The sequence below is a fragment of the Gopherus flavomarginatus genome, chromosome 1 (genome assembly GCF_025201925.1).
Source record: "Gopherus flavomarginatus isolate rGopFla2 chromosome 1, rGopFla2.mat.asm, whole genome shotgun sequence".
NCBI classification, from domain to species: Eukaryota; Metazoa; Chordata; order Testudines; family Testudinidae; genus Gopherus; species Gopherus flavomarginatus.
In genome coordinates, this window is record NC_066617.1 from 357353873 (window position 1) to 357370008 (window position 16136).

Here is a 16136-nt window from a genome sequence, read left to right on the forward strand (position 1 = left end):
GCATCTCAGGGGAAGTGTTTGAAATCTAACTGGAAAACATCACTCCAGAAAAATTTCACTTACACAGCTCTGTTGATCTGGGGCTGTGTAAAACCTGGGTCAAATCCTCAGCTGATGCAAACTATTACTGGTGTCAATTGAGCTATGCTGATTTACACCAGCTGGGGCTGTGGCCCCTTGTTTATACAGAAGATACCCCTGGGTATAAGTCAACTTGACCGTGTCTCTCAAACACATTTTCCTTTGCAATGTATGCAGGTTCTCCGGATCTTTCAATACCAGCTTCAGGCCCAGGCTAGAAGCATTTCCAGAGAGCCCATTCTCACCTCTTGGGGAAACAGGAAGGAGCACAATCCTTGTGACACTTTCTGCCCTGTTTTGCCATCTCAAAAGCCTCCAAATCTCAATGAACCCCAAAGCCTATCAAAATGGAGTGCCTCATCTGTGGGGGACATGGGTGTTGCCACTGACTTCAGTGAAGCAGGATTCATGGGCTCAAATCTTTAGTCCTTTAAGGATTACCCATCACTAACTTGTACCCCCAGAGGGGCTGGCTGTACCTGATTCCAGTTTACCAAGCTACTTCTCGTGCACATGGAAATTCTGAAGCAAAGCAGGATGCTCTGTGCCCCAAGAGCCTCTTAACTGGAGGAAAGCAAGGGCCAATGGTAGGCAGTTTAAAAAAAACAAAAGGAAGTATTTCTTCACACAACACACAGTCAACCTGTGGAACTCCTTGCCAGAGGATGTTGTGAAGGCCAAGATTATAAAAAGGGTTAAAAAAAGAACTAGATAAATTCATGGAGGAAAGGTCCATCAATGGCTATTAGCCAGGATGGGCAGGGATGCAAAACCATGTTCTGAAGTGTCCCTAGCCTCTGTTTGCCAGAAACTGGGAATGGGTGACAGGGGATGGATCACCTGATGATTACCTGTTCTGTTCACTCCCCTGAAGCACCTGGCATTGGCCACTGTCGGAAGGTAGGATACTGGGGCTAGATGGGCCATTGGTCTGACCCAGTATGGCCATTCGTATGTTCTTATGTGATTGGTTAGCAAAGCATTTTGTCTTTGTGTTGATTTACTGCCCCAAGCAGCAGCCCTGCAGTGTGCAGATGTGTATTTTCCCCATTGCTCAAATGGCTCAGGCAGACAACTCCACTTCCTGCTGAAGAGAAGAGCCTCAGCCCCCTGCTCCCGCCAAGAAAATCCAGTGTGTGCCTTCAAATGCTTTGTTTCTTCCCTGAAGCTCTCTGGTGACTCCCCCTCCTTTGACCTTCACTAATGAGTTAAAAAACCTCTATTGGCTGCTTCCCCTGGCTCTTAGGGAGGGGAGCTGAGATCCTATCACTGATTCCTCCTGCAGGTCGGGAGAGGAGAGAAGACGGTGATAATCCAAAGATCTTGAAGGGAATCATAGAATCATAAAAATGTAGGACTGGAAGGGACCTCAGTAGATCCTCTAGTCCAGTCCCCTTCACTGAGGCAGGACTAGGTATTATCTAGAAGTTAATGAAGATCCTGATGATAGCAGTCCCATCCTCTGCCCCCTGAAAGTGGGAGAAAAAAGAGATCATAGATCTGAAAAGTCAGGGAAAGAGAAGTTTGGGGTGATTCACATAAGGGGGGATTCATAATCAGGCATCCAAATACTTTCTGAATCACAGACTCCCGAGACCAAAACATCAGCCTCTGAGCACAGCTGTTCCCTTACAAGGTGTCAGAATAGCATCTCATAGTTTGGGGCATAAATGCTGATGTCATTTCTTTGCAGTGAGGAAAGCTGGTCATAGTCATGCAACCTGCAAGCCCCAGAGAAGCAGGTGGAAAGGACTCTGGGAGGCATTGCTGCTCTTGAGAGCTATTGTGTTCATCATCTATAGAGTCCCCAGAGGAGTCTTCTTTCCACAGGACTCAAAGCAGATCCCAACTAAATGGCTAGAGGAGAAATCTCTTGCTTCAAGTCACACTGATCCTGCCATGGAATTGAAAGAAGATGCTGACCTATTGTAGCTGGCTGTCGTATACATGAGTCTATAGCAGCAAGCTGTGCAAGGTGTGGGTCTTTACTAAGGTTAACATGGGATGGCAGAGGGATGTCCGGTGTCATTCTCACTGCCTCATTTACCCTGGAAATTGAATGGATGAATTGGGCCCTTCGTTCACTTTATTGGTGGCGGTAGCCCTTTTCGGGAGGCTGGTGAGTTCCCCCAGCAGAGGGGCATTTCCCAGGAGGCATAGAGCCGGCCTAACGACACTGCTGTCCCAGTATGCATGTTGGAGGCATTCATGGGGAAGCAGGAGTGGCCTTGTCCCTGAGCTCCAGCTGTTTCCCGCTGCTGCCCCAGCTTTTCTGGGCCTTAGGCAGCTGAGATTGCTCTGATCTGTGCTAGGGTTTGAACGTAAAACCTCTGCAACAGCCTCTGGGTCCCAAGCTTGAAATCCAAACTCAGGAGGGAGTGTTGTGTCGCATTTAAACCAGGGTTCTGGGGGGCAAGACTCCTGGATGATATTTCTTGCTTTGCTTTGGTTCTTTTGAGAAAGTCACTTAACTGCTCTGTGCCTCAGTTTCCCTGGGTGTAAATGCTGATTACAGGCCCCACTGGGGTACTGGGAAGCTCAGCTAATTGCTGTCTGTACAGTGCTCTGACACTCAGAAGGAGTGCTATAATGCAAAGCATTATTATTGATTAGCCATCACTATCCCCTGCGTGGCTCCAGGCAGGGCTCTCCAAGCCTGTTTGAAATGGCTGCTTGCAGTGCAACTCACAACATAACGATTAGCTCTTTCCATCAGCAAGTGCATCCTGGCTGTTGCAGTCTCACAGCAAAGATTCGTACTTTGGAAATGTGCCCGCAAGGAGCAGCCTGGCTGTGAAGTCCCTGTGGTCTCCTGGTGTCCAGCCAGTTGTTTACTACATAAGGTCACCCATGCCCTGCAGGCTGCTAGAGTTAACCAGAGTTCATCATTTAACCTTTGCTCTCAAAAACCTTCCCAGACAGTCTCAACACTAATTGTGCCGACAGAACCAGGGAAGAAATAGCAGCGCTGGCGGAGAATGGAGAGACGTGACCGTTTCTTTGTGTTTTATTCCATAAGGCCAAAGCCTCCATGTTGCAGTCACCAGGCTTCAAACCAGACCCTTCAGTGGAGTGTCTTATTCAGTGGAAGGTGTCGCAACTGAGCGATAGCCATAGCCCTGTGTGAACCCCTCTATGCATTCATCCATCCATCCACGCTCCCATCCCTACATCCTCAGATCCTTATGCAGTGCCCATCAATGTAATAGCTGATTGCCTGTCTCTGTGGCACTCCCTGCTGCTATCAGTCCAGAAGAGCTGGGAATAGGGTTACCACCTCTCCTGGCCATGCCATGCCCTTCAAGCTAAGCATACAGGGTATCAGGGTCCCAAAACCTGGGGATGGTGCAACTTCCTGCTGGGAGGCTGTATCAGGCAAAACATTGAGACTTCACAATGCAAAGTTCACACCATCCTTATGCAGGCAGGGCTATAACAAATGGCCTTTGCTTATGGGGAGTCTTAGATTAGGGCCAGTTCAGACAATGCTGCCAAACCTGCAACTGCAGGGAACGCCTAGGTGATGGGGCACCAGCTCACCAGAGACAGGCTGCAATGCCAGTGGGATGCTATTTGCTGCTAAGGCTCCTGTGACGCATGCTGTGGAGTGTAAGCAGCTGAAGGAGAGCTGTCTGATGGTGGTAACTTAAGAGTCTGGAGCATTAGGCCAGTCCCCCTTTATCATGACCCTGAAACACTGCAGAATAGCTTCTCCTTCCATTTCACATGAAACCTCAACTAACTCCCTGCTGCACCCAAACAGCCTGCTCCCTGTCCCTCCACTCTTACCCCTAGTTCTGGGAAGATTTGCTAGTAGGGTGGAGAAGCATCATTCTGCCTGTTTTACAGACAGGAGTGGGAGGCTCACTGACTCACACAGAGTTGAAAAGACACTAACACCCCCCCTCTCCCCAAAGTCACACAAACAAGTCAAGGGTAGAACCAACAGGATAAAGCCCATGTCTCCACTCACAACCCTGAGTTCATCACAATTGCTGCTAGATGGGTGACTTCGCTAGGATCATAGATTTTTCTGAACCAGCCCTGTCTGGTTCTCCCATGTGAGCTGAGCACTGTGCAGCTGATCAGTTTTCTTTATGGTGGTTAATTAGTTTCTGGCTTATCAGCCTCTGTTCACATATAACAAGTATTATGGTTTGGGTTGTTCATACAGCCAGCATGGCAACATATCTTCCACCAATACCTATTTCCTAGGTGCGGTACCTATATTTAGGGCTGGTACCAGGTGTATTGGTGAAAGTACCAGATTTCCAACCGATGGTTTTTGGTATCTACATTTTAAAAGGTGCTTTCTACGGTGCAAAGAATTTCCTAGCCACGTTCACTGCTCTCACTGAAGCTGCAGGAAGTGTTGCCATTGCAGCGTGTTCACGAGCTGGCTGTAACAGACAAATGTTTTCAGGGAGGAGGAATTGCCTCTGACCCACTCATGAGCTGTTTGCTCACTTTTCTGGCTGGAAGCGTACCCATTTCTTTCTCTGAAATGTTGCAGAAAAAGGACACATCCCACACCCAATGTAAGTAACCAGAGCTTTGCTGAGCCAAGGAAGAAACTCACCCCTGTGCAGAGAGCCTGCAGAGACCTGAAGATGTCAGTGGTGCAGAGCCTTTTGGAAAACTGTTTGCATAGGGGTGAATTGCAGCCAAAGTGAAAAGGCTGGGCCAATCTAAGGCCTGGTCTACACTGGGGGGGAGGTCGATCTAAGTTACACAACTTCAGCTGAAGTTGACATACTTAGATCTACTCACCGCAGTGTCTTCACTGTGGTGAGTCGACAGCTGCCGCTCCCCTGTCGACTCTGCCTGCACCTCTCACTGTGGTGGAGTACGGTAGTCGAGGGAAGAGCACCTGGGGATCGATTTAGTGTGTCTAGACTAGATGCGATAAATCGACTCCTGCTGGATCAATCGATCGATTGATCGATCCACTGATCCGGCGGGTAGTCTAGACATTTAAGGAGGACTCCATTTTAATTAAAGGTGATCTGCAAAGGGGAAAAGGAAACCATTCAGCCCAGATTTCTGTTCTAGATGATCAACTAACCAGGCTATGGAGGGCATAGAAATACATGTTATTACATCTTTTCAGAATCCTTCCTCCCCTTCCCCCTCCCCCCTTTTGTGAAACTTCTTGGTAACTGCAGGTTGGCTGAAGAGATCCCAGAATATGGTGATACAAACACCAAAGGTCTCCTTTACAATCCATTTAAACAGTGGCATTTGTGATCTCACAGAGTGGCCCATCCTGGGATACCTTCGGCAAAAGAGAGTGCTCCAGGACAATTTTATAGAAGGAACGGACAGATTTTTAAATGTACCGTGCCATTCGCTCTCTGCGGCCAGGTTAGTGCAGTTACTGGGCACTTAGATCTGATCCCAATTTGCTGGCCATTTTTGCCTTGCAGTTTACCTTGAAAATACCTAGAGTCAATTCTTACCCTCAGATCCAGGGTGCTGTACAACTGCACCGCTCTCATCGCCCTGCTTGCTCCTCTGAGAGAACCTCTATCTCAGAACAGCAAGAGGGAGCAGCGTATTGGCCCAAATGTGACATGGCTCCCTGGACGTTCAGGCTCCAACCCCAGCAGAGCTGAGTCAGGCCTTCACCCTCCCCAGGTAGATTAACGGAGTTCCATGAGGATACTCTGTGGGTGTCTTTCAGATCAGAAACAGTGGTGTGGCTTTCACTGAAGTCAGGTGGGGCAGCAGGTGTCCAGTGCCACTGAAAATCAGGCCACAAGATCCTGCCTGCTTTATGTGCATGTGACAGAACCGCTGGCGGTTTTCATATTGGAAGGGCTGCCACTCTTGCCCTCTCTGCTGTGCAGAGTGGCTGCATCCCCCATGGTACTATATATGGCTATATTTTGTACAGTACTTTGAGCTCAAAATTCCTCCACTGTCTCCTTGTTCCAGTCCCTCCGACAGGCTCCCTTCTCCCTGGCAAGCCCACATGACATGAGCCAGCAATAATATTAATAATCCTCAAAGCAAATCCTAGCCAGTCCCTCCTCTGGGCTCCCCTCTGGGCTCTGCATCTGTCTTGTTTATGCTGTAAGTTCCTCAGGGCAGGGCTATCTTGTGTGTGCATCAAGTTATTGCCCGCCCTCAGCGAATGACAATCGCACCAACCGTAAATGAGTGTAATTAGATTATTTCTGACATCTGAGCCACACCAGCCCTGCCCAGGAATACAGAATTGTAACATGCTCCTCCGCTTTAATTTTGCTGTTACCAACCTCGTTTTTGGTTTGTGGAGGCTGCCTCCCAATTGGAACATGCTGTCCTTAAACACAGCATGGCTCTGGGGCTGAGTGACATGTTTACGCGCATGTTCTGCTCTGCTGCACCGACCCATCAGCTGTCAGCGCTCTCCCAGAGCCACAGTAAGTGCTGCATGCTAAAGCAGATAGAGCTGATGCAGGCAGAGCCAGTGAAATACAAACAGGTGGGGCTCAACTGTGTTGTTTTTCTTTATTTATTATCTCTATTATGGTAGCACCTCGATGCCGCGGTTATGATCAGACTCCATTGGTACATGGGGTAAGAGTGAGTCTCTGTTGCAAAGAGCTGGCAGGCTGGGTGATCTAGTGGCTAGTGCATTGAAGTGGGAGTCAAGAGACCCCCCAGGTTCTGTTCCTGCCACTGACCTGCTGTGTGACCTCGATTAGGTCACTTTGGGCTTGTCTACACTACAGATACCTATGCTAGCAAAGCCTCCTAGTGGAGATGTGGTGTATGCTGGCATAAGGAGTTCTGGCGGTATAGGTACTCCGCATCCCTGAAGGACATTCACTATCCCAGCAAAAGCTCCCTTCTGTGGGTAGAATTGCATCTATGCTGGGTGTTATGTCAGGTAGGAGGTGTGGTTCTTGTCATGCTCTGAGCTGACATAGCTATGCCAGCAAACTTTTGTTTTGTACAATAAGCCTTCACTTCTCTTTCCCCTCTCATTCTTTGCCTGTCTTGTTTATTTAGATTTTTAAGTCGTTTCAAACAGGGACAGTTTCCTACTATGTACAACGCCCAGCTCAATGGGGCCCTGTTCTTAGCTGGGTGTTACCATAAACAGAAATAATAATCATAATAATTTAAAGAGACAAAGGAAGGGAACTGAGACAGAGAGAGGTTAAGTGACTTGTTTAGGGTTACACAGGAAACCTGTAGCAGAGTCAGGGATTTAGCACAGATCTCCTGAATCCTCACACAATGTCTCAACCTGAAGATCCCCCTTCCTCTCTAAGGATGACTGTGCAGAGAAAACAGTGCCATCCTCTTATTTATTAGCAGTGCTATCTTGGTAGGATTTAATGTCTCACTTCTAGGGCAAGAGGCAAATCAGTATTTCATCCAAGCAGAGACAGGCATGTGCTATGACAACAAAACAGCACACGAGCCTTTTGCTGAAGATTAACAAGCCTTGGGATTTTTACTGAGACTAAAATTGCTTCTCATGGAGCACAAACCAGTCCCCCAGGAAAATAACCCAGGAGCCCAGTTCATTATATAACAGTGACACTGTGAGAAACTTCCCAGGGCTGAAAACCTGATGAGCGGATCATTCCTCATAACTTCCTTCTTTTTATTCCTTATTTCAAAGTAATCCACGGACACTGAGCTGCATGCATGTTTGCTGTTGTTGGGGCTCTTTAACTGCATCAGCTGGGCTTACAAGGCTTAAACATCACTTAACAGGAATGATGCCTTTCTCTGGGTTACTTTAAAGACGGAGGGATCATGGAGGCTGGGGGTAGTGTGCGTTCTCTCTCCCGTTGTCTCTCAATCCTCTGTTCCAACTCTGTTTCTATCCATGTTTGTTTTCCTTTAACCTTTTGTGGCTCCCTTAGGCTCCTGAGAACCCCTGAGAAGTGCTGAGTGGGAAATGGTTCTCCTGTCCCATGAGCATTTTCAAGGTTTCATTTTTTTTGTCTCTGTCCCAAAAATGTTTGTGAACCAATAATCTGGAAAAAAAATCAGATTAGGTCAGTTGAAACTTTTCAATAATTTCAATTTTTTTCCATTTTGACTTTAAAGAACAAAAAAAATGTTAGTAGTATAAATTAACTTTTCAAAATGAAAAGCTGTTTTGAACCAAAAGCCCAAACGTTTCACTTTAAAACCATTATTTCAACAACTTCAAAACTTTTTTTCCCTCAAAACACATTTGAATTGGGAGAGTTGTCAAAACTGACACCTCCCCATGGACAGTTTTGGTTTCGACTGCACTCACTGTAGCACTGCAGATGCCCAGGCTGTGAAAGGAGAACCAGAGGAGCCCCGCGCCTTGCAGAACCGGGCCTGATCTGTGGAATGAAGTCTCACTATAGTTCCCCACTTAGCATGCCGCTTGTCCCTCCAATCTCATTACATGCCTGCAAATGTTAAGGAGGAAAAATAAAACCTGGGTGCACTATGGACTGATGATAAGCTGCACTTCAGAGCCTTATCCTCTCCCAAAACATCCTTTTGGACATCACACAGGGGCAGAAAGAGCATTCAGGAAGGAGGGACTCTGGCAGAGGAAGAGGGGATGGAGAGTGATGCAACCTCATTTCTGAACTCCCTGCCCTTTGTGGCTTTAAATCTCAAGCGTCACATGGCAGTGGCAGGAAATATGTAGGCGGGGGGGCTTTGGCCTTTCTGAAAATCCCACAGTAGACTCAGATGGCCACTGTATGGCCAAACCCTCTTTGCTTTACTCACGAATGCTAATGGGGGTCTGATTCCACTAAAGCCAATGGAGTTACACTCAGAAATTAATTTGGCCAAATGGGACTAGAACTCATGTGAGTAATCAGGGGCGGCTCTAGGTATTTTGCCGCCCCAAGCACGGCAGGCAGGCTGCCTTCGCCGACTTGCCTGTGGGAGGTCCCCAGTCCCGCAGATTCGGCGGCACGCCTGTGGGAGGTCCGCCGAAGCCACGAGACCAGCGGACCCTCCGCAGGCATGCCGCCGAAGGCAGCCTGCCTGCCGCCCTCGCGGCGACCAGCAGAGCGCCCCCCGGTGAGTTGCCACCCCAGGCACCGCCCCTGTGAGTAAAGCAGCTTGAGATCATGCAGTGGCCTGAATTCAAGACTAGGTGCCAGGAATTCTGTCTGTGCATTTCTATTGCCCATCCCCATGATATCTAAGTGCCTCCCAATGATTAATGGATTTTACCCTCACAAATACTCCTGTGCAGCAGGGCAGTATTATCCCCATTTTATTCATGGGGAACTGAGGCACAGAGAAACTAAGTGACTTTCCCCCATGTCGCACCCAAAGTCTGTATCGAAGCTGTGAATTGAACCCAGACCTCCTGAGCCCCAGGCTACTGCCCTTTCTAATAGATCCACCTTCCTACCAAGAAAGCCTGAGTTTTAATCCCCTCTGAGGCCCTTAGCAACTCTCATAGGCCAATATCTTCAAAAGTAGCCACTGATTCCTGAGGGCCAAACCTGCGACCCTTATGGTTTGATTTTCAGAGGTGCTGAGCACCTGCAGCACCTGTTGACTTCAATGAGGTCTCTGTCTGAGGGGTTGGAGCAAATGTGGTTGTACCTCAGCGCTTGGCTGCAGACAATGGGTCGTGTGGTGTGTCCAGGATGGAAGCTGGAGGCATGAAGGTAGGCATAGCGGTCAATGGGTTTTCAGTATAGGGTGGTGTTAACATGACTGTCACTTATTTGTACCGTGGTGTCTAGGAAGTGGACCTCCCATGTAGATTGGTCCAGGCTGAGGTTGATGGTGGGGTGGAGGCTGTTGAAATTGTGGTGGAATTCTTCCAGAGTCTCCTTCCCATGGGTCCTTCCACCACAATTTCAACAGCTTCCACCCCACCATCAGCCTCAGCCTGGACCAATCTACACAGGAGGTCCACAGACAGAGACCAACCCCTACAAGATCTCCACCAAGCATTCTCAAAACTTCGATACCTGCACGAGGAAATAAGGAAACAAATCAACAGAGCCAGATGTGTACCCAGAAGCCTCCTGCTGCAAGACAAGCCCAAGAAAGAAACCAACAGGACTCCACTGGCCATCATCTACAGTCCTCAGCTAAAACCTCTCCAACGCATCATCAGTGATCTACAACCCATCCTGGACAATGATCCCACACTTTCACAGGCCTTGGGTGGCAGGCCAGTCCTCGCCCACAGACAACCCGCTAACCTTAAGTATATTTTCACCAGCAACCACACTCCACACCATAACTTTAACTCAGGAACCAATCCATGCAACAAACCTCGATGCCAACTCTGCCCACATATTTACACCAGTGACACCATCACAGGACCTAACCAGATCAGCCACAACATCACCGGTTCATTCACCTGCCCATCCACCAATGTAATATACGCCATCATGAGCCAGCAATGCCCCTCTGCTATGTACATCAGCCAAACTGGACAATCCCTACGTAAAAGGATAAATGGACACAAGTCAGATATTAGGAATGGTAGTATACAAAAACCTGTAGGAGAACACTTCAACCTCCCTGGATACACAGTAGCAGATCTTAAGGTGGCCATCCTGCAGCAAAAAAACTTCAGGACCAGACTTCAAAGAGAAACTGCTGAACTTCAGTTCATTTGCAAATTTGTTTAATCCTGAGCTGATAGTGTCAAAGACTGAATGGCTAGCCAACTACAAAAGCAGTTTCTCCTCCCTTGGTTTCCACACCTCAACTGCTAGAAGAGGGCCTCATCCTCCCTGACTGAACTAACCTTGTTATCTCTAGACTAATTCTTGCCTGCATATTTATACCTGCCTCTGGAAATTGCCACTACATCCGTCTGACAAAGTGGGTATTCACCCACGAAAGCTTATGCTCCAATACGTCTGTTAGTCTATAAGATACCACAAGACTTTTTGTTGCTTTTTACAGATCCAGACTAACGTGGCTACCCCTCTCATACCTGAAGACAGATTGCTGCATAACTGCCTGCTTCAGGATTTCATGTACTTTCCTTTGAAACAGCTGGTCTGTCCATTGTCAAAGGCTAGATGGACCACTTCTTCAATCCAGTAGGTAATTCCTATATTCTTAGCATCTGTATCACACTCACGTACCACAATGCTGGGTATGGGATAAGTTAAATGGATGGATAGAGTCATGACTAGGAGTAATAGGATGAAATTAAGAACAGGCTGAATACCAGGAAATACTTCCCGATAGTGAAGAGGAAATGGTGGAAGCCCTAGAATATGAGTCATTTAAAACCAGCCAGGACAAATCAGTGGAGCATACAATGCAATAGGCAATCCTGCACCGGTAGGGGAAGCTGGACTGTCATAAGTGTATTAGGGTCTTTTCCATCTCTACCTAGATAGGAAGTTTTAATTCATCCAGGGTCACTTTTCATAGTTTTCTATTCTGAATTACCCAGGAAGGGAACCCAAAGGAGAATAAAACATTCAGCGACTGTACCTTTGTATGTACAGAACTGATGCCACAGCAGTGGCCATGAGCATGAATGGCCTTGAGAAGTGCTGTCACTCATCACAGATTTCCACAGTGCAGGGTCGCTAAGTCGCATTATACAACTGAGTCCACATGGCTGAGCCCATCATAAAGGACACAACTGATTAACTGAGATGTTTTGGTTTTTTATTTGAAATGAAGAATTTAGCAAAATCGACATGAATCTGCAAAATGTTTCAGTGTCACCATCTCTGTATGTTTGGTTAAAAACAGCACAACATTTCACCCACCTCTACTCACTAATTCTTACTCTGCTAATCTACACACCCCATCGTTTGTACCGTCAGTTACTCCCCACTTCTCGGCAAAGATCTTATTCCTTTTACAAGATCCACTGCGCTGCACAACTTGATACCATTACAAATGAGTGACACTTGGAAAATGCATCGCAGAATGTTGTTTTGCCAGGCATATTCTGTGTTCCTTTACTGATTTGTTTTCCTTCTAGTTTGCAGAATTCCGTCGTTGCAGTGGGTCTCCCAGACCGCATGAGCTAGGAAGGTTCCATAGCATTTTGCCGCCTTTTTGCTTTGTGGCAACTTGTAAAAGGCCATGTGCTGCCCTCATGCAGGCCTTCGTATCCTAAAATTGGGGCATCAGTGCATTCACAATAAAGGAGCTGAGTGAAGGGAAGCCAAAACAAACTAACAAAACAGCATGTCCGCTTTATTAAGGTCTTAGGGAAGGAGCAATTGCCACAACTGTGTATAAAGCCCTCACCTCTGGACCCTAGGTCAGAGCTCCCAAACTTAAACTCAACGAAATAAAGTCTCTGAATCTTGTCAGGCTGGTGCCCTGGAGTCTGAGGCTATGTCTACGCTACCGTAGTAAGCCGACCTACACTACGCAACTCCAGCTACAAGAATAACGTAGCTGGAGTCAACGTACCTTAGGTCGAGTTACCGCAGGGTCTACACTGCGGGGGGTCGATGGGAGAAAATCTCCCCTCAACTTACCTTACTCTTCTTGTCGGGGCTAGAGTACAGGGGTCAACTGGAGAACGATCTGCTGTCGATTTGGCGAGTCTTTACTAGACCCGCTAAATCGACTGCTGGTGGGTTGATCTCAGAGCATGGATCCCAGCTGTAGTGTAGACCTGCCCTGAGAGACAGCCCACCATCTGCTGCAGCCTGAGTGTCTCCTAATCCCCTCTCCCTTGCTCAACTTCCTGTTCCTGTTTAAATAGCCCAGCCATCGGGTGAGGCAGGGCCCCATTGGTTACACCCAGGCTGTCTTGGTTGTAGGCTCCACCCTGTCCCTTAAAGGGGCAGCACACTCCTTCATACTACTCTTTAATTACCTCTCATCTGGCACTTTTAGTTTCTTATTAGTAAAATGTATAATGGCAGGCACTGATTTTTGTACAGCTTCTTTTTGAGACATGCAACTTTTATGGCAGAATTCTCTCCTTTTCCAGGAGCTATACAGAGTCATCTCCTCAAAATAAGGCTTAAGCAAGACATGCATGGTGCATAGGTCTTGTGGCTGTCCCCACTGCATGCAGGGTGAATTTCCCTCATGGGAATTAAACGTATGCCATGATCATTCCTCACCCAGCAGAAAAAACACAGAAGAGGGAACATTGGTTTGACGGCACCAAGTGATGGTCAAGCTTTTCTCCAGCAAGATTATTTCCACTGCTACCCCCACAGTTCAAGCAGGGGCAATGGGTATCTGCACTTTGGTTGCACCACAGGAGGATTTCCCAATGCTTGTCACCAAGGGACACTGTTGTTTTCAGCTGGCTGCTGCTGACAACACAGTCAATCAAACCTGTCGAACGCTGGGGTCGCTAGCGAAATAGGAACAAACTGTGTGAGCCACAGTGCCTGTTGGGCACCCATAAAGGAGGACTTTCCAGCTGCAACACAGCATTCCTGCAGGAGGGACAGAAAAGAAAAACTGCAATGAACCAGAAGAGGGATTCTAATTAGGCAGAAGAGCAAATCACTGAAGGTTATTTAACATTTCTCAAATACAGCATGTAGCTCTGCTGTCTGCCATGGCTCTACTCCCATTTACAGCAGCTGAGGATCTGGCTGTGTGCCTTTGGAAAAGGCTAATCTAGGGGTAGGCAACCTATGGCATGCATGCCAAAGGCGACACATGAGCTGATTTTCAGTGGCGCTCACACTGCTCGGGTCCTGGCCACCAGTCCGGGGGGCTCTGCATTTTAATTTAATTTTAAATGAAGCTTCTTAAACATTTTAATAACCTTGTTTGCTTTACATACAACAATAGTTTAGTTATGTATTATAGACATAGAAAGAGACCTTTTAAAAACGTTAAAATATATTACTGGCACGCAAAACCTTAAATTAGAGTGAATAAATGAAGACTTGGCACATCACTTCTGAAAGGTTGCTGACCCCTGGGCTAATGAGTCACATAGAAAGCTGTCACATGAACTGTCTGATGGTGCATTCACCTGGAATGCTGAAAGCAGCTGTCTGTCCCAAGGGTGAAGCTTGAGGGGGCATGAGCAGGATGCTGTCAGCAGTTGCTGCTGGCCTCTCGAATCTATTCTTCCTGGAAACATATCTAGAAAGTTTTGCCCGGTTTCACTCTTTCTACAGGTTTTTGGCTAACTGGAGGTTCTGCAACACACTGGCATTCCACCTGCAGCCTGGGTTTTCTCTGTCCTCTTCTTTTAATGCATGGGGTGGGAGGAAGTCATGATCAATTTGTTCTCTGTGCTTGAACTAAGACATGGATGATGCACCCTTCCTGAGGGTGCCAGTTCCTTTGTTTCCATGGGCTGCCATGGCTGCACAGTGAGATGCTGTTCCTTAGGTAACTGGAGTCAGTCCTGTGGAAGGAGGATACATACGAGACCAAAACTTTGATTTGATTCTGTAATTCATTGGGATCCTGTGCAGAGAGCAGAGTGCCAGGATGATGGGCTTTTCAGTAGGTGATATGCATTGTTCTGTCTCAATGGAAGCTTCATCAGGGTCATCAGTTTAATTCCTAGATAAAATGAATTGCAATAATCCAGTCTACAGGATACAAATCCATGGATTGCCATGGACAAATCAGATTCTGATATGATAGAGTGCAGTCTTCTGCCCAGCCGTACCTGGAAGGAAATATTTTTTTATTATTTTTTTGCAGCCATAGCTATTTCGATACTTAAGAGAAATTGGGAAGTCCAGAAAACACCCAAGACTGTGAACCATCTTGATAAAATTTGTATCCATATCTGATCTCTGATCCACAAACATGGTCCGCAGATATCTGCAGATTTGCAGGGAAGTGTAGGACTGGAAGGGACCTCAAGAGGTCATCTAGTCCAGTCCCCTGCACTCAAGGCAGGACTATGTAATCATAGAATCATAGACTATCAGGGTTGGAAGGGACCTCAGGAGGTCATCTAGTCCAACCCCCTGCTCAAAGCAGGACCAATCCCCAACCAAATGATCCCAGCCAGAGCTTTGTCAAGCCTGACCTTAAAAACCTCTAAGGAAGGAGATTCCACCACCTCCCTAGGTAACCCATTCCAGTGCTTCACCACCCTCCTAGTGAAAAAGTTTTCCCTAATATCCAACCTAAACCTCCCCACTGCAACTTGATACCGTTACTCCCTGTTCTGTCATCAGTACCACTGAGAACAGTCGAGATCCATCTTCTTTGGAACCCCCTTTCAGGTAATTGAAAGCAGCTATTAAATCCCCCCTCATTCTTCTCTTCTGCAGACTGAACAATCCCAGTTCCCTCAGTCTCTCCTCATAAGGCATGTGGTCCAGCCCCCTAATCATTTTTGTTGCCCTCCGCTGGACTCTTTTCAAGTTTTCCACATCCTTCTTGTAGTGTGGGGCCAAAAACTGGACTCGGTACTCCAGATGAGGCCTCACCAATGTCGAATAGAGGTGAATGATCACGTCCCTTGATCTGCTGGCAATGCCCCTACTTATACACCCCAAAATGCCTTTAGCCTTCTTGGCAACAAGGGCACACTGTTGACTCATATCCAGTTTCTCCTCCACTGTAACCCCTAGGTCCTTTTCTGCAGAACTCATAGACTCATAGACTCATAGACTCTAGGACTGGAAGGGACCTCGAGAGGTCATCGAGTCCAGTCCCCTGCCCTCATGGCAGGACCAAATATTGTCTAAACCATCCCTGATGATCTTCCGTCTTCTCTTTTTTAACTGCTGCCTAGCCATTCAGTCCCTAGTCTGTAGCAGTGCATGGGATTCTTCCGTCCTAAGTGCAGAACTCTACACTTGTCCTTTTTGAACCTCATCAGATTTCTTTTGGCCTAATCCTCTAATTTGTCTAAGTCCCTCTGTATCTTATCCCTACCCTCCAGCGTATCTACCACTTCTCCCAGTTTAGTGTCGTCTGCAAATTTGCTGAGGGTGCAGTCCACACTGTCCTCTAGATCATTAATGAAAATATTGAACAAAACCGGCCCCAGGACCTACCCTTGGGGCACTCTGCTTGATACTGGCTGCCAACCAGACATGGAGCCATTGATCACTACCCATTGAACCCGATGATCTAGCCAGCTTTCTGTCCACCTTACAGTCCATTCATCCAGCCCATACTTCTTTAACTTGCTGGCAAAA

General features: G+C 47.3%; 1 protein-coding gene across 3 annotated transcripts in view; it reads left to right on the forward strand.

Moving 5' to 3' along the window:
* The window catches only part of GAB2 (GRB2 associated binding protein 2), a 186642-nt gene that overhangs the window by 74701 nt on the left and 95805 nt on the right, over positions 1 to 16136 (forward strand). Inside the window, exon 1 of one of the 3 annotated variants that reach the window (XM_050941168.1) lies at positions 6350 to 6488. The exons of the other annotated variants lie outside the window; for them this stretch is intronic. The gene's annotated coding sequence lies outside the window, so the exon portion shown is untranslated. Of the gene's footprint in view, positions 1 to 6349; positions 6489 to 16136 lie in introns of those variants that run through there. 3 annotated transcript variants of the gene reach the window in all.